Source organism: Nicotiana tabacum, chromosome 1 (genome assembly GCF_000715075.1).
Source record: "Nicotiana tabacum cultivar K326 chromosome 1, ASM71507v2, whole genome shotgun sequence".
Lineage (NCBI taxonomy): Eukaryota > Viridiplantae > Streptophyta > Magnoliopsida > Solanales > Solanaceae > Nicotiana > Nicotiana tabacum.
In genome coordinates this window covers 80,758,821-80,780,471 of record NC_134080.1, presented here as the reverse complement: position 1 = coordinate 80,780,471, position 21,651 = coordinate 80,758,821, and positions in this window count along the sequence as shown.

Here is a 21,651-nt window from a genome sequence, read left to right as displayed (position 1 = left end):
ATAAAAAGTAGACGAATCCCAAAACAATGTTAAATAATAGGAAATAAAATGTCACTAATGGCCATGGGCCTTATTACATTCATAAAACGAAAAGTAAAGACTCCTATCTACTTGGTCCCAGAAGGACCTTCCCCAGACTCGGCATTTTTTGCTCCATCGAACAGCTTCACCAGCTCGCGAAGTCCCAGCAGCAAGTAGGCTCTAGCCAGGTGTTCACCTTCATTTCCCTCAGCATTCTAGCAGTCCTCGATCCTCTTGATGAATTTCCTTTCCAGCTCCACTAGACCCTGTTCCAAGTATCCTAGTCGCTTGTTGGCGCTGACAGCCATGTCTATCCATTCTTCAATCAGCTTTTGGTAGGCTTTTTGAATCTCGCGGTGTTCTCTTTCACATTCCCAAATCCTCTTGTGCAGTTGGTTGTATTTGACCTGTGTTCAGCCCTTTCATCGATGATTCTGTGACCTCGAACAAACCCAGGTTGGCCCAGACCATTGTGATTGTCCTCCAACCATCCTGAATAGTATGGGGTGCATCCAGTATGGTATATGTATGGCTCGATAGTATCTCTCCCCATGATGATCTTGCAATGCTACATATGCTGAGCTTGGCACTTATAAGGACTGTCATCAGCTTGGAAGTCGGCCCAGAAGTGACTCAACTTGTCGACCCTTGGTATAACCTATTTCCTACCAGCCTGTCTCATAACCCGGAGAGGGACATAAGGGTAGGTTCCTCTCAAACTGATCAGTATCAGAAATGGTGCATCCCTGGATCAGGCGATGAACTCTTCAGTAGGGAACCACTCGAACATCCATTGTATTTGATCCTCAGTCAAATTTTCAAATAGCTCCACCCATCCCTTGGCATCTTCTAGCTGAGCAAAGATGTTGGGCATGTAGTTCATTCGCCTTGGTTGATGGAAGGCTATATGATCGTCCCAGTCTCTATGCTGAATCTCTTGCTGATATTCACCCCTTTGGAGATGCTCCATGAGCCAGAGTTGGAGTAGCAAGTTGCAGCCTTCGAAGTGTGGGGCTCCTTGTTGACACTTTTCCAGGGCTCGGTATAACTCTGCGATTATCATGGGCACTATGCTAAATGGTTGTCCCCCAATTTCCTCCATCAAAGTTTTGGTGACCATGGCTAGCCTGGTGTGGATCCTTGCTTTTTTATTGGAAACACTATCATCCCCAAGAAACAGAACATGAAAACAAAGACCCTTCGATGAATATGCCCCAACGATGTAAGGGCAAACTCAACCGAATAAGTACGGTAGGATTTGCTGTGACCGTACCTTTCGAACAAATAATCAAAGGGAATGTAAGACTTCTTCAAACATGTCAAGTCTGGATTCTTCTTTAGGCCCATCATTTTGAGGAAACCTCTACCCTTGCGATTTTCCGGCATTAACAAACCCGGAGTCTCCCATGGTATACCAGTCCATCCTCCTATTTCCTCTAGGAGGGGTGTCATCTCAATCTCCCCGAAGCGAAACACAAACCTATCACAGTCCCAGAATAGAGTAGCATCTTCTATGATTTTGTTGTTGGGTTGGACCTCCAAGAGAAGGTTGATTTCCTAGGTATTTTCGGACAAGAGTCTGATCACTGCAATGAAGATCCTCCCACCAGCTTAGCAACCTTGGATGGATGTTTGTGACCATACCGAATCTGGGGACTTCGTGCCTCATGTTTCTGCAAGACAAAAGGGTCAGACCCTTACCCCCACCAGAATCGACTATTAAATACCAATAACTGGCATAAAAGCATTTAATTCTCCAAATAAATGCACAGAATGTGGTAGTGTCCGTTTGGGTTTTTTGAAAAACCCAATGGACTTTGGACGAGGCTGTCTTAAAGAGTCATTATGCGGACAACATAACTGACTCAGCTAAGTTTGACCATGATGTATGCACAATTAAACAGAGTAAGGTTTCTATGGGGTATTAGATTGGTACCCTTGAGCGGATAACTCAATAAGGAAAGGCACGGAACCATCGACTACACCGTTGATTGACTGGTTTTACCGCAAATACGCCTTTGCCAGATTTAAAGGGTGAAAATATCGGAAGAGCGCAACCACTCATTATAAGCGTTGCTATGGTATTTGTTTGGCACGAGTGGAATATGATGTTGAAAACATGTTTATGCAATGATTAAACAAGTTGTCACATATTTACACGTTCATAAAGTAATAATTACAATAATTTAAAATAGTCATAAAGGAGTGCAGTAGAGGAAAGAAGTAAAGGAGACAAGGGAAAGAAACAAGAGACGAGTCAGTTTCACAATCGAAAAGAAAATTGAATGCTTAAAAGAAATAAACAAATAATTGCGCATAAAGAAGCATAAATCACAATAATAGTCTGAAATGGTAAAAGCCTAAATGTCCCCAGCAGAGTCGCCATGCTGTCGCGCCCCCTTTTTTTCCTCACGAAATAGGGTTTATGACATTGACAACTCTTTTAACGGGTATTAAAAGAGAAGAGTCGCCACCTAATGATTAAAGTGCATTATGACACTAAGAAGAGTTTGATTTAGGAAAACCAGAGATCGAGTAAGGGATTGAAATTATCCCAAAGGGAAGGTGTTAGGCACCCCTTAGGATTTACTATTGTGGTTCCCGGCCATACTATAATTGTGACTTTAAGTAAGCAAATAAGAGTTTCAAATATGATGGGGTTTTCACATAAGGGTTGCAAATAGATAAAATTAAAAGAAGTGAAAGGCAAGCTGAAATTTGAGAAAAACGGTTTAAAATTTTGAAAGATAAATAACGAAATAAACAAGTAAAGGAAAGGGGGGTCCGAAGTTTATAAATAATATGGATCACCCCACACAATGTCCGGTAATCGCTCCTCGACGAGGGGTTACACGTGACATTATCGTGTGGTCATCACATCCATATCTACCCTTTCCCACCCCGTTAAGGTGTTAAAGCGTAGAATAGTCTCGTTTACTTATTACATGTTATTACCCACCCCAATTCTATCAGCCCCGGAGGTGCTTGGGACTAGTAATCCTATAATGGTGGAAAAGTTGGCTTATTTGTGGTTTCAAAAAGGTAAAAATACTAAGGCGACAAACAAAACATGTATAGCAAGTATTGGGAAAACACATAAACAGGTGTGGCTCAAATAAACCTCCTCAAATCAAAGAAAAGCATCTAGTTTAGCATGTCTTGCATGTACTGATTAGGGTCTGATTAAACTTAAAAAGGGAAAGCAGGCTGATTTATCACATATTTTCAGATAAGAAGTCCGAATTAGACCTGCCCGCTGGTCGTAATTAACAAAGAAAACTGGTGCAGTCATAACCTTTATCCTAAGGCTTGCCTAAGTGTTAGACAAAACCTATAGGCATGGTATCTACTGGTTTCAGAAAAGATGAAGTGTACTGCTTTTAGAAAAGGTCATCAGTTATTCAGGGAAGACGAGTTTTGACAAAAGATTCTGCAGATGTTGGACAATGATATTGCCGATTTTAGACTTATAGGTGAACGAAAACATTTCATACTAGGTTGTTAATTCCTATCGGCATGCTTTCTAGGCGTTGTTGACTTTAAAAACATTGTTATTGACATGCAGAAATCTTATAGGCAGGTCATCTATATACAGCTAGCTATTTAACTCCTATAAACAGGTTTGCCTAATGACAGATGCACATGCAAATTGCAGGAAGTCCTATAGGCATATTATCTATATGATATGCAGAATTTCAGAAATGACTTATGGACATGATCTCTATATAATACAGAAGTGCAGAAACCTGTAGACATGGTCTCTATATAATACAGAAGTGCATAAACCTATAGACATAGTATCTATATAAAATGCAAAAGTGCAGAAGTATAATAATTCCCTATGAACATGATATCTATATGAAATGCAGAAGTGCACAAGTATAATAATTCCCTATGAATATGATATCTATATGAAATGCAGAAGTGCAGAAGTATAATAATTCCCTATGAACATGATATCTATATGAAATGCAGAAGTATGATGATTCCCTATGAACATGATATCTACCCCTTTGCAGGCATGATTCCCTCCCTTTTCACTAGCCATCCCCAATAGTTATTACAAGTTATTATAGCCCGGAATGAAATAAGAAAAGCAAAATTAAAAGTACAACCAAGGGAGCCTAATTCAGACTCCATGTCTGAAATATGAGATGAACCAACTCTAAAGATCATGATCCAAAGCCTTTCTCTCATCTTTGGATGTGTCAGAGTTCCCTGAGAGCCTTATATGGATTTCGGGCAGTGCTCACACCCAAATGTTACCAGATTAAGAACATAGTGCAGCGTGGAAGGGTCAGCCCTCAAGTGTCCAAGTTTAGAGGGAACTCAAGGTCCCAAGGCAAGGCTCACACGAGGGGGGGCAGAACCTAGAAGCTATGAGAGAGTACAAGTGCAGAAGTGAAATTCTGAAAGGGGAAAGGGGGGAAAAGGGAACAACTTAAAAATCAGTGCATATAGGGGTATAGAGGAGTAGGGAATTTTCAAGAACATAAGAGAAGCAGGCTAATGGGCATACTCAGCAATGGGATATACTGGCACACCCTCCAACCTGTTAGAGGTTAGGACCTCACTGGTTCAGAACTCAAGTCCTGGGCAACAACTCATGTTGCCATGCCCTAAATCACCACTTGCAAACACATAGGGGTAATGGGGTAGGAAACAAAGATTCACAGTAGAAACAGGCAGTAGAACATAGGCATATTAAGTTAAATATTGAACTTTACATAAATAGTAAGGTAACATAGATATAAAAACTTTAAGTAAACACATTGGGGTGATGCTGAAACTAAAATTAGGACATATCAGTTTCAGAGAAAACAAATAAAGAGAAAGTAGTAGTCTTGTAAAGCCAAAGTGCAAACGAGCAATCCGAATGCTATGAGTTTAGAAGAGAATTGTGAAGTGTGAAGTGTAGAAGTATTGAATTGAAGGTGTCCTAAAGTGCAAAAGGGTCGTGCCCTTTTGTAGTGCAGAAAGTAAGTAGAAATAGGTAAGAAAAATAGTTTGGAAATCAATTACATAAGGTCTCCCTTTAATTAAGGGATTCTAATTTCAAACGGGCAAAATAATTAAGGAACGGGGTCAATCAAACACTTTTCCAGAGCAGTACAAGAGGGTAAATACATAGAGGTTTATTTAATTACAAATTCTTGATAGTACACGGTTTGTGCAAATAAGGAAAGAAAATCAGTTAACAGCTAGTAAATCAGAAATTGAGGATTTCGTATGAATGAACTAGGTCAGAAAGATGGGAAGGATTTCGACTTAAGGAAAATCAGTACCAATCAATTAAACTTATTAAAAGGAATTCTGAATCAATCACAAGTTGGAAAACCATTTTGAAGAAAGATTCCTCATATATAAAAGCACACAGACACGTTAAACATGAAGAAATTTGTCATGCTATTAAATAGAAGAGTCTAGTGTAGGAGAATCAGAATTGTGTGCAAAAAAAAAGAAGTTCACACTTAGTTCATAGACCCAGAAATAAGCCTGAAAGAGTCAAGGGTCCTCAAACAAAACCCTAGTTTGATCATATGACCAAACTCGGAGGAAACCTCCAAATTCTAGGGTTTCCGACTCGAGTCAAACAAAGAGATGAGGAGGCAACAGGCTTAGAGATTTCCTTTCAGAATCTCATGAGAAGACAAGCAAATACAAACAATATTCAAAGTAGACAGAACGTAGGAGCATAATGAGAGAATAGTCACGATAGTAAAAAAACGTGTTTAAAAAAACCTTTTAGAAGGGACCTAAACAGAGTTCAGTAGAAGGCAAAGAAAACTTAAGAACTCAGTAGGAAATACATACAGTAGAAGAACACAAAAATACCGGAAAAGCATAGCAAAAGATCATATAGGAAAATAAAGCAAGATAAACATGCGAGCATGGTACAAAACACAGTAGAAAAACAAAGCACATAAGAACATGCATGATAAAGAAAAACATAAGAACATAGTAGAAGAACATGCGTGGTAGAAAAGAAAACATAAGAACAAAGTATAGACAAATACACACAAAGAAAAGAAGAAGAAAAGTTAGAGAAACATTTTAAGCTTTTCAGAAAAAACCCTAAATCGGAAAGAAGTAAATTTTGAAAGAAAAATTAGGGAAAACATTTAAAAACTCAAGCAGAGCACAGATATAGAACAGATTTAAGAAAACAATCAGAGAAAACCTTGAATAGCTAGGGTTTCAGAGGAACCCTAAAGCGAGAAAGGCTTGGAAAAGGTTCGATCTGAGTCGGATAAGTCAGAAATAGGCTCATAATGCTTGTATATGCCGGAGCAAGGCCGGAGAGGCCATAGAACCTTGAATCGAAGAGGATCTGAATGGACACCATTGAGGTCAGATCTCGAAACTTCGAACACCAAGTGTTTAAGAGCAGAGGGAGATGAGTTTAAGTCATCCATGGCCTGAGAGGCCATGGATTCCGGTGAGCTGAAGGTAGAAGACAGTAGGAGATGATTAGGGTTTCAAGAACCTTCGAGAGAGTTTGACAGAGGGGGTATTCAGAGGCGACTGATAGAATGAAATGAGTTAGGGTTAGGAGTGTGGACGGATTAAAAAATGAAAGGGAAAATCGTGGTCGTTGATCAGATTGATCAACGACCTGATTTAAAAGGGGTTTGGGTCGGGTAGTTTTAAATGGGTTAAGGGTTCGGTTAAATGGAATTGGGCTAGTCCGAAATTGGGTTTGAAATTGGGTCAATTAGGGGAACCAATTTTGGCTATAATTGAAACAAACTGGGCCAGATTTTAAATAGCCACTTTCCCTTTTTATTTTTGTACAAATAGTAAAATGACTTCTGAAAATAAATTAAAGGTACTAAGTCAATTAATGATATATAAATATTAATTTAAAAATATTGGAACCAATTTCATAATTATAAAATGCTATTAATCTTAAAATAGGCTAAAATTACAATTATATGCAATTTAGCTTTTAAAATACCAAATAAATTTGTAAAAAATGTATAAAAATTACCCTAGATATATTTTGGTATAAATATGAGAATAAAGTAAGTTATTCACCAAAATGATAATTTTGGGAATAATTATTGGTTTTTGTACTGCTAAAATGGGCAATAAATCAGTTTAAAAATCTTTTAGAAATTAGGAAAAATATTGAAACACTTGGACATACCTATATATGTATATATATGCTATTTTGAAAGTATTTGCATGTAAAAATACATAGGAAAAATTGGGTATCAACACCTGAAGAACATGGTCAGCTTTCAATTTCTAGTTCAAGCCAGAACTATCAGGAGCCCGCCCGAAAAACAGGGTCAACTTTTAGTTTTCAAGTTCAAGTCAGAGACAGCAGGATCTCGCTTGAAGAACAAGGTCAACCTCTAGATTTTTTAGTTCAAATAAGAAGTAGCACGAGCCCGCCTGAACAACAAGGTTAGTCTACTCCAATTTCAAGTTTATTTCAAGTCCAAGCAGCAGGATGTCCGTCTGAAGAAAAGGGTCAACTTCTAGTTTTCTTTAAGTTCAAGTCAATAGGATGCCCACTTGAAGAATAGGGGTTGATTTTCTGTTTCACATTGAAGATTCAAGTAGAGATTCAAGGAAGATTTGAGACAAGAAGTAGATATGATTTTGTGTTTTTCTTTTATTTTTGCTATAATTTTTGCTTTTATTTTTTATGTAATGGCAGGGACCGCGGACCGGAACCTTGATCGGTACCTCACTCGACTCTCTCATCATCTCCACATACTCCATCACTTCCACTTTTGAATTACACGTGACCTGATTCCCTTATAATCCGGGATATGTAGGTTGTCTAAAACCAGGACTCGGTCACATTCTCCTTTCTTTTGGTTCTGTTCTTTTTCAAATAAGGGTAGGGTCAAAAAACGTGTCTCATCGTTCTTTGTCTGAAAATTATTCGTGTTTCCAGTCAAAGAAGGGCAGCTGTAGACATGTAATTTTTTACCCTCCCTGAAATTTTACACCATTTAGTGATTAGATATTTATTGTTGGTCTAATATCGCTATTTTGGCTATTTGAATATTTTTGCTTTCTTTTATCTTAAAACTTAAAAACTACAAAAGTAGTTTTTCTTTATTTCAGCTTATTGGAATTTTGTCTAGTTAGTTTTATTTTATTTTTCATAAAAAGAAAATTTTCTAAAAATAGTGTTCACTTGGTTTACTATAATTTCTTAAGTTGTAGTCTTAGTTAATATTGAAGTAGTATTCAGGTTCTTTAATATAGTTAATTTGTTCCTCCTTTAAATATTGTCTATTTATTTTTAATAATTAGCATTTTTGGTCTAAATCATTTTAGTTTATTATGAGAGGGAAAGGAAAGTAGACAAAGAAGAAAAGGACATCACGTTATTTTCATAAAACAAAGCACACTGTGCACATTTGCAAATTTTAAATTTTATTCTCTCTCACTGTCACGTGATACATGACCCACAAGGCACATTCCATTTTGTCACTTTATATAATTTAATTTACACAACACTACAATTTTAATGCTGGCATTTAATTCCAAGGGGGTCCACACGGTTTGGGGATTTTCTTCCTCTCCAAGCTAAGCACTCAATTGAATATCTAACTCTGTTTGAATCATTGTTCACCATCGTTCTATAATGTATTATATTATATTGTTTTATTAATATAATGTTTAAATAGATTGTATTATTTGTTATTGCTAAATAGTATTTTGCTGTTTGATTTAACTGTATCGTATTGTATTGTAACTGATAAGTTTATTAAAATACCTTCAATTGTTTAAATATTAAATTTATCAAAAATTATGCATAAAATAATTTTAGAAAACAAAACAGAAGGAGGCAAAACACCTTAAGAAAGCAGAACAAAGGAGTGAGACAGAAGAAGTCAAAACAAAGGAGCACAACTAATTAGAATTGAGTTAAAAGCAAATTAGGAGAAAAAATAAAACAGAAGGCGACAAAACACCTTTAACGTTGGTGGCAATTTTGGAAAAAAACAAAGTAGGTTATAGGTTTGAGATTTAGAGTTAAAAAAGAAAAAGATGTAAAGATTAAAATAGAATTGTGGAGTAATAAGTTAGGGCATAATTGGAAAGAAAAATAGGAAACAATCTCATCATACCAAATCGATTGTTTCAAAAAAGGGGACTTTTCATTGTTCCGGAATAATAGATTAACAATATAGTACAACCAATTTTAATGAAATAATCAAAACAAACATTATTTTGAGATAATAATATAATATGATACAACGAGGAACAACCATCCAAACAAGCCGCAAGAGATAACCCCACACATGGTAAAAAAGAAAAAAAGGAGACATTAGGGCGAAATGACTCACGTTTTTTGGGGAGAGTCACAGACAAAAAGGAGGCAACGGAAACAAAGTCCAAAAACGAGAGGAATAGCGGAAAGGAACGTCATCCACAATTACACAAGAGCAGACACTCACCCAGAGACGAGGAACCATTAATCTTCATCTGTTTTCATCAATTCTTCAAACCAGAGAACTTATTCCCTCCCCAATCTTTAGACATGGATAGACGCGCATAGAATTAGAGTCCAAAAACATCTCGCCTTCTAACTTCTACTTCTTTTGATGTGAAAGGTCGCCCCTTTTAGTCAATTAATTCATCCGGAGATATGAGGTAGAGTTTGCATATATTTTTATATTTTTTTATTCGAAAAATGCCTCGAAGTGAATGTAAATGGAGGCCAAGGCTACGTGGTGGATGAAGCAATATAGGATAGATTAGAACTTTTAGTATATTTTCTTTTAGTACTTTCTTTTCCTTTCTTTTATTAGGTGTCGAGCCTCTTTTGTGTTTATTTTTATTTTTGTGTGTTTCTATCTTAATTTGAGTATTCTTTAAAGCCAATTAAATTAAATATGCAACAGTGACCTTCATTGGACTTGGAGAATGTCTAACACCTTCTTTCCGAGTCAAATGAACTCCCTTGCTCGAAATTTCTGGTGCAAACTATGTTTTAGAGTCCAAATGTGTTTTGAAGAAAACTTGTTATTTAAAAAAAATGGTGATCTGACACACCGAAGCCAAATGTCAGGTGGCGACTCTGAAAAATCCTTTGAAACACAATCTTTTGTCAATTTATAATTTAAAACCCTTTTGATCTTTAAAAACCACTTTATCTTTTTTTTTTGAAGAGGGTTAATGAGGTAAAAAGGGGTGCGACAAATCAAAGTTTTACAAACCTACTCATATTTCAGTGATTTCGGTAAAAGAATTAGATTTCACTGATATACTTGAAAAACATGCCATTTTTTCGGAACTGTGAACGAGTTGACCATCTTATATCTGAGTATGTTTCCTGTACCATAATTATTATTTTGTTATGAACTGTTGTTGGCTATTGGTGTTGTATTCCGACCTCTGTTCCAGCTCGTCACAACTTTCAACCTAAGACTAGGTTTGTTACTTATTGAGTACATGGGGTCACTCATACTAGACTTCTGCACCTTGCGTGCAAATTTGGATTCTGACGCTGCTGTGTATGACGAGAGCTAGTATTGAAGATGTACCTTCGTTCCGGTTATAGGTGCCTCTCGTTCATGGTAGCTCTAGACGTATGAAAAATTTGTTTATCTATAATTAAGACAAATAATATATTTATTTTACACTAGCTTTGTAAACTCTAAATCTTAGAAACTCGTGATTTGTACTACTAGTCCTTGGGAAATTCTTGCAGAAAGACAGTTGTATTATCATTTCTTTTCTTGATAAACCGCATTAAATTGGATATTTGTTAATTAGCTTATCTAGCGGGTTGGTTTAGGTGCCATCACGACTAGTTGGATTTTGGGTCGTGACATGAATTTAGTTAAATTAGTTATACATTATTTGGTAATTATACATATCTTATAATATGATTTACAAATATATTAAATTGTATCTCATCTGACATATCTTTATGAATATATTATGACTTCTACTATTTCATATTTATTTCTTAAAGTTTGCATTTAATAAATTTAATTATTAATACTATAATTAAATTTTATTTTAATTCTGATTTTTTCTATCACCAATGGTCTTTTCTGAAAAATAATTTATGTACTCTAAGATTTGTGTAAACTTGAATAATAATTTTACCTATATGTATTTGAAAAGGAATAAAATTGGATTATTTTTCTATTTAGTTAATTCAAACCCGAAAAAAGATCAATTCAAATATTTTATTATCTTTTTTAATCACTGATATAAATAGTTTATTTTGAGTATTTAAACTATTAGTATTAGTTCATAGCATAAAATAAATATTTAATTATAACAATATTTTTATCCACAAAAATTTTTTGGTCGAATAATAAAAATGAACTTTTGTACTTTGTGTTTGCCGTAGCTTAAGTAAATGATTTTTGTCAATCACTTTTCTTTTTCTCTTTCTCTTGCTATTATTAAATATTTTTGTAATTATTTTTCTAATAATATTTTAAAATCTATATTAATATTTACATCTTAGCAAATTATTGATCGAAAAATAAAATTAATAGTCAATGGACCAATCTAACATAGAATACTCATAGCATTTATAGGTTAACTACTGATTTTGAATAAAGGACAAAACAAACTACCTCCTCTTTCTTTATTTTTTATTTATTTATTTTTTGTTTCCATCATAATTGCTCACCTAAATTTAGCATGATTATACAAATGTTTTTTAGATAAAAAATGTTCAATTGTATAAAATTCTTATATAAAGTAAAAGATATAAATATTTGGTGTTATTTAATTATACTTTAATTTTAAATTCATATAAGATAAAACTTTAATAATTTTAAAGTTCTTAATATAAGGATCTCTTACTCAATTCAAATAAGGAAAGGTATAATAAGTAATAATTCTTATTTAATTTTAAACTCCTATATATTAGACGAATAATCCAATTACTATGTTGTCTAGTGTGAACTCTATTTTAAAAGGGTAAAAAAGGCGAACGATATTTCACTAAATGCTTTCGTGCTTTTAATATAGTACCAGTTTTAGTATATGTGCATTGCACGTGTATACTGTATCAAATATATAAATTTTATAGTATTTATTATATGCAAGCACGACAAAATAATAGAAGAAATAGCTTGATAAATGGTTGAAGCATAAAGTCTAATGTAATATGGCGATTGTCATGTTCAACAAAAGTTTACAATCAAGAACACCAAATTAAGGATTAATTGAACATTAATACAAATTTTAACAACTAATAAAAATAAAAAAATAAAAAACCCTAAAAACCTTAATTTTGTTGATGTGACTCAAACAACAAAGTTATGATGAAAACATGGAATAGTAGCTACATTTTTAGAAGTACTCATATATAATTCGAAACAAAAAGAAGAAATTATATAATGTTAAATTGTGCATGGTTCAAATAAACCAAAAAAATTAATTATTGAAAAATAAAGACTCATAAATCGAAAAGGAGTTCAAAATTACCTAATATAAAATTATAAAGAATGATCTGTCAAATCTTATTAACTAAAAAAAACTACAGATTTTATTAACTAAAATACCCCTCCTAAACTTAATAGGAGAAATTTCATACTCCTAAATATAAATGAAGTTAGAAAGTAAACGAAACCTAGTCTATGTTTATACTATATTAAAAGCAAGGCCCTTAACGAAATATTATTCGTCTTTTTTACCCTTTAAAATAGAGTTCACAATGAACAAAAAGGTCATTTAATTACTTTACTAATATTTAAGAAGAATTTATTTTGATTAGTTTTTTATTATTTAGGAATAATCACCTTTTAGGTTTAGGAGAATTCTTTTAGTTGATAAACTAGGAAACTTCGTGTTTACCTCAAAAAATGGGTGTAACAATTAAAGATGAATTGTGGTTTTAAAGATATGTGATTTATTCCAATACTAGTGAATATACAAGTAATACTAAGCTTAAGTAAGAAAAATTGATGAACCAAACCAGTATAATTAGAGCAATAGGGGCCTCGAGCTCGACTGTGTCAGGGGCCTCGAGGTGGGCTAAGAAACAATAGAATATGAACAATAAAGTAAAAATGATAAAGTTGAAGAACAATTGTTGAGCACGGTAAACAAGAAAAGTAGAGTACAATATTCTATTGCAGTGAATAATAATAATGTGTCTTTTACAAATGATTGGGGTCCCCTTTATATAGGAGGAGAAAACCCCAATATAGTACATTCCTAATTGTGGTAAAGAATTCTATTGGTACAGGTGTATAACAACCTAGTACGGACCTGTACCATTTCGTACAAATCTTATCTTTTAATTTATGCCTTGATCCATGTGTCCCTGAGAAATTCTCGCTCTTTTTTGAGTGTCTTCGAGATTGTACTGCCCTCGATGTAGGTTGTGTCGGGCCCTTGAATTGCTCCCTCGAGGTGTATGTCCTTCAGCCGGGTCCGACCCCCATTTCGGGTTGCCCGGACTCGGACTCATAGCCTAATTTAAGATTTCGAAATCGAGCTCCTTGATTTTGACCATATACAGATAGTCCCCGCATTTCTTAGAATGAAATGATATGAAACTATTTGGATTTCCGAAGTCCTTAGTGATGACGTCATCCCCGTGATGCAAGCATTCAAAGTGACCGAAACATCCCCTCGGTCCATTTTACCAAAAACATTGAATGCAAACCAGCATTGGTCGGTCACTAGTGCCGCCGAACCGTCATTGCCCTCCTATAAATATGAGGTAATTCCTCCAAGTTAAGAACTTTACTCTTTCTTCAACCTTTTGCCATCTTCATCTCTTTCTCCAATCGTCCATTTCCTCCGCCTCTTCAAGCACCGAAAAACGCCAAGCTCTCGCCTGAAACACCACATCCCTGTGCGACCCGTATCATTTAGCTTACAATTATGGCAAAAACTTCCAAAAGAGTCCCCTAAAAATATAAAGCATCATCTTCTTCTACCTCCCGGCCGGCCAAACCAGTGGTGCCGCCGACGCTGGAGGAAATCACCCCCGGTAATTGCATTATTAAGAAATACTTCAGTATCGAGAACCCTCCTGATGTCCTAGGCCGATGCAAGCATGCATCTCGATATATTAGCTTGATAACAAAGAATCTTATCAAGGATATCAAGAGGGATTGCCGCTGGGGAGATGAGGTTGAGGTTCAGATCCCAAGCCCTGATGAAAACACTACTACCTACAAGGAGGGGTTCTTGAGTGTTTACACTTACCCCTTCACATTGGGTCCCCTTGATCCGGTGGTGATCGACTTCTGCAAAACGTACGAAGTCACCCTTGGCCAGATTCACCCTTCCTTTTTCCCTATCGTGATCATGCTGCGGTATTGCTCTGGGAAGGCCAAGGGTTTGAAATTCACCCATAGCCACCTGATTCGGTTGTATCAGCCTTAGTTATTTCGAGGGCTCATCAAGCTGCAACGCTAAACAACGAAATGTTTCTTTGCCAGTACTGACGAACCCAAAGATTGGGGTTGGATGAGTCAGTTCGTCAGCGTAAAGACTTCGGACATCATCCTAAAGGACAAAATGCCGTTCCCGGAGAGGTGGAACTTTAACTGTAAGTGGAGTTCGTATTCCCTATACTTATTCATATTCTGTTTCCATACTTCATAATGTTGTTATCCTTCTTTTGGCAACCATTGCTTGGGCGCCCCCAGCGGTGCTCAACCTTAAAGATTGGGTCCAAAAATTAGCTGCCACTTCCTCCTACGATAAGCACAAGTGATGAGAATTATCGAGGGGCCAGTTAAAGGCCAAGAACCACAGTAAATGTTTTTCAACAGTTTCAAATGCCTTTCATACACTAGCATCATTTTATTCACGCTTACCTGTGTAGGCCTCGGCAATGCATCTGAAATGAGGCCGGCCCCGATCGAGGAAAAAGCCAAGCCTTCAAATCCAAGGTCCGAGAAGGACAACAAGAAAAGGGTTTCGAAGCCCGAAGATCCTCAAAACAAGAAAATCTCCGCTCGAAGGCTGCAGAAAAGATTTGCTCAAACAGGCATAGACTCGGCCCACGACTCTTCGAATGATAAAGAAAATGATGATGAAGAGTCGATGTTGGTGACTCGGACCAAGAAGCCAGCCGAGGTCGCCAAGCCTTCCGAACCGGAAACCTTATCCCGTAGTGAGGATTGTCACACCTCCTTTTTCCGGCACCCGCAGGGGCGCAGAGGGAGTTTTTCCAATTAAAGGACAATCGAAACGGGTTTATTTATTTCAGAGTCGCCACTTGGGAGATTTAGGGTGTCCCAAGTCACCAATTTAATCCCGAATCGAGGAAAATAATGACTCTATTTAACAGTATGCGCACCAGAAATCCGGATAAGGAATTCTGTTAACCCGGGAGAAGGTGTTAGGCATTCCCGAGTTCCGTGGTTCTAGCACGGTCGCTCAACTGTCATATTCGACTTGATTATCTGATTTTATACAATTATGAACTTATGTGCAAATTTTAACCCTTAGCCGCTTTTATTATTATTATTTATTATTATTATTTTACGGAGAATTGCAACATTGTGAAAACGTATTTCAGACCACGTTGCAATCAATGCACCCATGGTTATCGACACATTTCGACTCTGTTGAGATTTGGAGTTGGGTTACATAAATGCACACCCATATTTAAGAAAATGATTTGTTAAAGACGCGCCTAGGACGACTAGCGTATTGTTGTTTTGGGAAAGGCCGTAAAATTTCTCTAGACGGCCAACTCCGATGTTCTAAGTATTTAATGCATATATTTGCGAGGGCCCCGCAATCTATACATTTTACTAGGCGAGGCTCATCTCATTTATTTTAAGTGGGCAAATCCTAAAGCGACTACATTTTTCTATTAAAATTAGTCTCTAAAATAAAGAAAGAAAATCCTAATTAATTACGAGCTTAAAAATAATAACACATAACATACTAATTGCTAGATTAAGATAAATATTAATAGAAAGGAATATTACTAAAAATAAATAAAAAAATTCGAAATTGTAAAAAATTTACGAAGTTCGACAATTAAAAATCAAAAGATCCTGATTATAGCTAACTTAAAGCTTACATTGTTATAAAAAAAACTATTGAAATTAGTTATTCAAAACCATTTAAAACTAGATTTAACCATAATTACTAAAGCTTATTAAAAAGTTTATTAAACTTAAATGTTGACTCATCTTGCTCAAACTCGCACCTAATGGATTAATGCTCTTAGCCTTGCAAGGTTGAATCACCCATTAAACATCATTTCAGTTTTTTTTCTTAATTTTTTTTTTTTACAAATTTCTTTTTTTATGTTTTTTTTTTTAAAAAAACTGAATAAATGACGAAAAAAAATAATAATAAAAAATAAAAAAAAAATAAAAAAACGAAAATATTTTGTAAGCCTGCAGATTCTACAAAATTATTGGCCTATTATGTTTGTCTAATATTTGCGTTCCTTTGTTATTAACAAAATTTAAAGATAGAAAAAAAAACTCAAATTGCTTTTATTTCAAAATTTGCAAATTCAAATCTAGAGTTTACTAACCTTCCCTCAAATTAAGTCGGTTTTCCGTATTGAATAATTACTAACGATTTGAATGCGATTTTAAGCTAAAAAATTTAACAAAGCCGAAACTAATACTTATGGTGTTCATACTGACACCCATCCACTAGTCCCGCAGTTTAATACTTCACATAATAAATACTTCTACCATTTACATAACATGAGAGACATAATGAATATTTAACTAAAATGCGAATATTCTATAATTAAAAAAAAACTTAAATCTTCCGGCCATTTCATTTCATCTTCAATACATATGTTGAAATGATTCAGAGTAGTGTACCTGGTATTTGAATACAAAGAAAGGAAGAATAGGATCAGCAGCGTAACAACAACACGGCAACAACAAACAATCAACAGTCAGAAAACCCAGTAGTAGACTTGAAAATCGGACAAAAATTCCAGCAACCACCCAATAAAGCAATAACAAAGAACCAACAGTTAACTCAAGAAACCAATTGAAAATCCCGGAAGCAAACAGTAGGCAGAAATCACACTCAGGAATATACGGAAAATAGTATTCAGATATTTTAGAAATCCTCTTCTTCAAGATTAAAAGTATGTTCTTATCTCCTCTTTAGTTCTGAAATTTTTTATCTCTCCCCAAAAATTCTCCTCCTATTAAGTATCAAATGAGTCTCTTATATATCCAAGCAAGACCCAATCCTTCCACTATGTGCACCTTTTAACTTTTATTATTACTCATACTTTTACTTTAGTAAAAGTAGTCAACGTGGGCCCTCCGTGTTCCCTCTTTTTGAAAAGTAGTCAAAGTGGGCCCCCATATTCCCTCTTTTTGCAAAGTAGACATCATTACGCGCCTTTTCCTTTTTGCTTTTATCATTATGTCTGGTCCCCACCATAATTAAATAATCCGTAATTGGTTAATTCCCGTTTTACCCCTAAAACTACTGTTACGCCCCGATTCAAAATCTGTTTAACTTCAAAATTATCTAAGAACCTAAAATTAAATTACCAGCTATAACCAATCCTTAATCCAGTTCAATCAACGAATTCCAACTTAAACTATGAACAACGAATCAATAATCGGAATTATTTTGACTGAACGATATTTTTTAACAACACATATATTTGCATATTCAACAATATTAACAAACAAATATATTCAAATAAAACAAAATAAATGAACAGATTCAAATCACTAAAACTCAACTAATCAATTAATCTTCAAATTAAATCCAACAATATTATAACAAAGATTCATGATTCAAACAAAATCAAAAATTACAAACCAAAACATAAACTCACATTAATTCACTAGATTAAAACGAACTTCAACAATCAATAAACACGAATTAAATCTAAATTAAACAACAAAGAACGGATTCAAGCGATTAAACTAACATATTTCTATATTACAACTTAATTCTTTTAAACGAATAAAATAAACCGAAGAAGAAATAATTGATTGAATTTCAACTTGAATCTAACCATATTAAAATTAAACTAACAATTTCTTTTACAAAAATAAATAAAAACACATGAAACAAACCAAAATAAGTAATTAAATTTCAATTGATTATAACAACATTAAAAATTAAACTAACAATTTCTTTTACAAAAACAAATAAAACACATGAAATAAACTGAAAAACAATTAATTAAATTTCAATTCGAATCTAACAACATTAAAATCAAACTAAGAATCTCTTTTTACAAAAATAAATAAAAGCACATGAAATAAACTGAAAAACTAATTAATCAAAGTTCCATTTAAATCTGAAAATTAAATCAACAAAACATATGAACAAACTAGAAAATTAATTCAACAATAGACACGAACAAAACAAGAATCGAATATTTATCGATTTTAGATACGAGAATATCAAAACAAAAATACGGGCAACATGAAACTCAAATCTACTAACCGGATCGAAGCGGCGACGAACTCGAACGGAAAGTAGTTTGTTTGTTTGGAAAAGGACGGAGAAGGAAGCATGGCAGCAGCGCGAACAATGAAGAAACGCAACAGCAACAATGACATGATCTTGGAGAAGAAGAATACAACGTGATCTTGGAAGATAAGGAGCGCGGGCAGAAGCAAATGGACAGTGAAGAACGCAGCAGCAGTCCGAAGCTAGATGGTCGTCTTGTTCAGGTGTCGTTTGGTGGTTGTCCATGGCAGCGTGGCAGCAGCCATGGCTGGAGCAACTCGCCGGATGAAGAAGGAGAAGCAGCAGTAGTGACGAGCGAAGAAGAAGAAACAACGGGCAACAATACGACGGGATCTCATGCTCGTTTGAAGAGCTTGGAGTCGCAGCCATGGCGGACAGCAATGATGAGATCTTTTGATCATTTTGAAGAGCTGTAGATGCAGTCATGGAGGGCAGCATGTGTCGAGGAAGACGAAACAACAAGCGACATGAACTTGAAGAAGAAGAAACCATCGCGATCTTGAAGAAGAAGAAACACGGGTAGCGGGTGTGTGTGTGTTACGTCGCCGTGGTTGTGTGTGTGTGTGTTGTCGACGTGGTTGTGTGTGTGGCGTGGGGATGAAGGGAACGGGAGAGGGGCAGCCATGGGAGGGGCTTTGAGCTCTTTGGAGAAGAAGAGAGAAAGAGAGGAAGAAGAAGAGGGGGGTGCGGGTAGTCTTAGGTTTTTTGGTTTATTTTTTTTTGTTTTGTTTTGTTTTGTTTTTTTTATGAAAAATGAAAGAAAAGGGGGTTTGGGGTCTTTTGGTATGGATTGGGTCGACCCAGTTCGAAATGAACTGGGTCGTTTGGGAAGATTGGGCCATTTTTTGGGCCTGTGGCTTGAAATCGAAGAAGAGGCCCAATTCCGACTTTCTTTATATTTTCGCTCTCTTTTCTTCTTTTATATCTCTAAAACTAAATTATAAAAATACTTAAATTATTATTAAGAACTAAATTAAGTTATAAAAGCGCAAATTAACTCCCAATAACAATTAACGCACAATTAAGTAATAATTAAGCATAAAATTGTATATTTGGACATTAAATGCAAAAAATGCAAACGATGCCTATTTTTGTAATTTTTAATTTTTTGTAAAACAAATTTAATTACTAACAATTGTATAATTAAATCCTACATGCAAAATGCGACATATTTTTGTATTTTTAATAATTTAACAAATAAACATGCACAGACAAACATACAAATAGTTACAAAAATATCACAAAAATTGCACACCAAGGAAGATTATTTTATTTTTGAATTTTTTGGGAGTAATTCTCATATAGGGCAAAAATCACGTGCTTACAGCTGCCCCTCTTTGCCCGAAGACTCGAAGGGTTTTCGTGCAAAGATAAAGCGAGCGATTTTTGCCCATCCGAGTACTCCGTGTGAAGCATTTTTTTTTTGAAAAAAGATTTGACCGAACCTTTGCTTCAAAGGTTTCCTACATATCCTGGGCTAAACAGGAATCAGGTCAATGTAGTTCGGGAAGTTTTGGTAGCTGGGACTACCATGTGACTGCAATGTTACTGCTGTTGCACGCTATTACCACTGCTTATCGATCTCCTTGTTACACCGTGATTAAAAGAAAACAAGAGGCTAGGCTAGACTACGGATCATAAAATCTCATCTATCTTTAAATCGTTCTTGTTTCCCTGCTTTCTTGTCGGCTTGTGCTTCTTCTGGTGCCTTTCTTCCGAGAACTTGGAGATGAAACTGGCCTCTTGCTTTTCTGAATACCAGTTTTCATCATTTTGTTTGGTCCGCTGGGGATATGGCCTCCTTCATTAAGCTTTTCGGTGATTCCTCTGGGGATACGACTTTTTCCATCAGATTTGTTATGCTGGGCATAATTTGATGTTCATAGGCCGCTTCTTTCAAGACGTGTCTTTCTTCCTTTTGACTCATGCGCTTGAATTTGTGCTGGGACCTCTTGTTGCAACCTTCTGCTTTCCGGTGCTGGGGATTTTTTATTATTTTCTGCTGGAAATTCCTGTTGTAACCTTCTACATTCCGGTGGATTACTGATTTCAAGATCTGCAGTATAAGACTGAAAAGTATTCCTCTCGTTATACAGGTGGGTGCCTGAGTGAAAAATATGAAATGTATGCCCGCATTATACTGGTAGGCGCCTAGGACATGAAATGAAAAACTGAAAGGTATGCCCGCATTATACTAGTGGACGACCGAGGACGTGAAATGAGAAAGATAGAAATGTATTCCTGCATTATACTGGTGGGCGCCTTTGACATGGAAATGAAAAACTGAAAGGTATGCCTGCATTATACTGGTGGGCGACCGAGAACAGAAAATGAAAAACTGAAAGGTATGCCCGCGTTATACTAGTGGGCGACCGAGGACAGGAAATGAAAAACTGAAAGGTATGCCCGCATTATATTGGTGGGCGACCGAGGACAGGAAATGAAAAACTGAAAGGTATGCCCGCATTATACTGGAGGGCGACCGAGGACATGAAATGAAAAACTGAAAGGTATGCCCGCATTATACTGGTGGGCGACTGAGGACAGGAAATGAAAAACTGAATAGTATGCCCGCATTATACTGGTGGGCGACCGAGGACATGAAATGAAAAACTGAAAGGTATGCCCGCATTATACTGGTGGGCGACCGAGGACAGGAAATGAAAAACTGAAAGGTATGCCCGCATTATACTGGTGGGCGACCGAGGAAAGGAAATGAGAAAGATAGAAATGTATTCCCGCATTATGTACTGGTGGGCGCCTAGGACATGGAAATGAAAAACTGAAAGGTATGCCCGCATTATACTGGTGGGCGACCGAGAACAGGAAATGAAAAACTGAAAGGTATGCCCGCATTATACTAGTGGGCGACCGAGGACAGGAAATGAAAAACTGAAAGGTATGCCCGCATTATACTGGTGGGCGACCGAGGACAGGAAATGAAAAACTGAAAGGTATGCCCGCATTATACTGGTGGGCGACCGAGGACATGAAATGAAAAACTGAAAGGTATGCCCGCATTATACTGGTGGGCGACCGAGGACATGAAATGAAAAGACAGAAATGTATTCCCGCATTATACTGGTGGGCGACCGAGGACATGAAATGAAAAACTGAAAGGTATGCCCGCATTATACTGGTGGGCGACCGAGGACATGAAATGAAAAACTGAAAGGTATGCCCGCATTATACTGGTGGGCGACCGAGGACAGGAAATGAAAAACTGAAAGG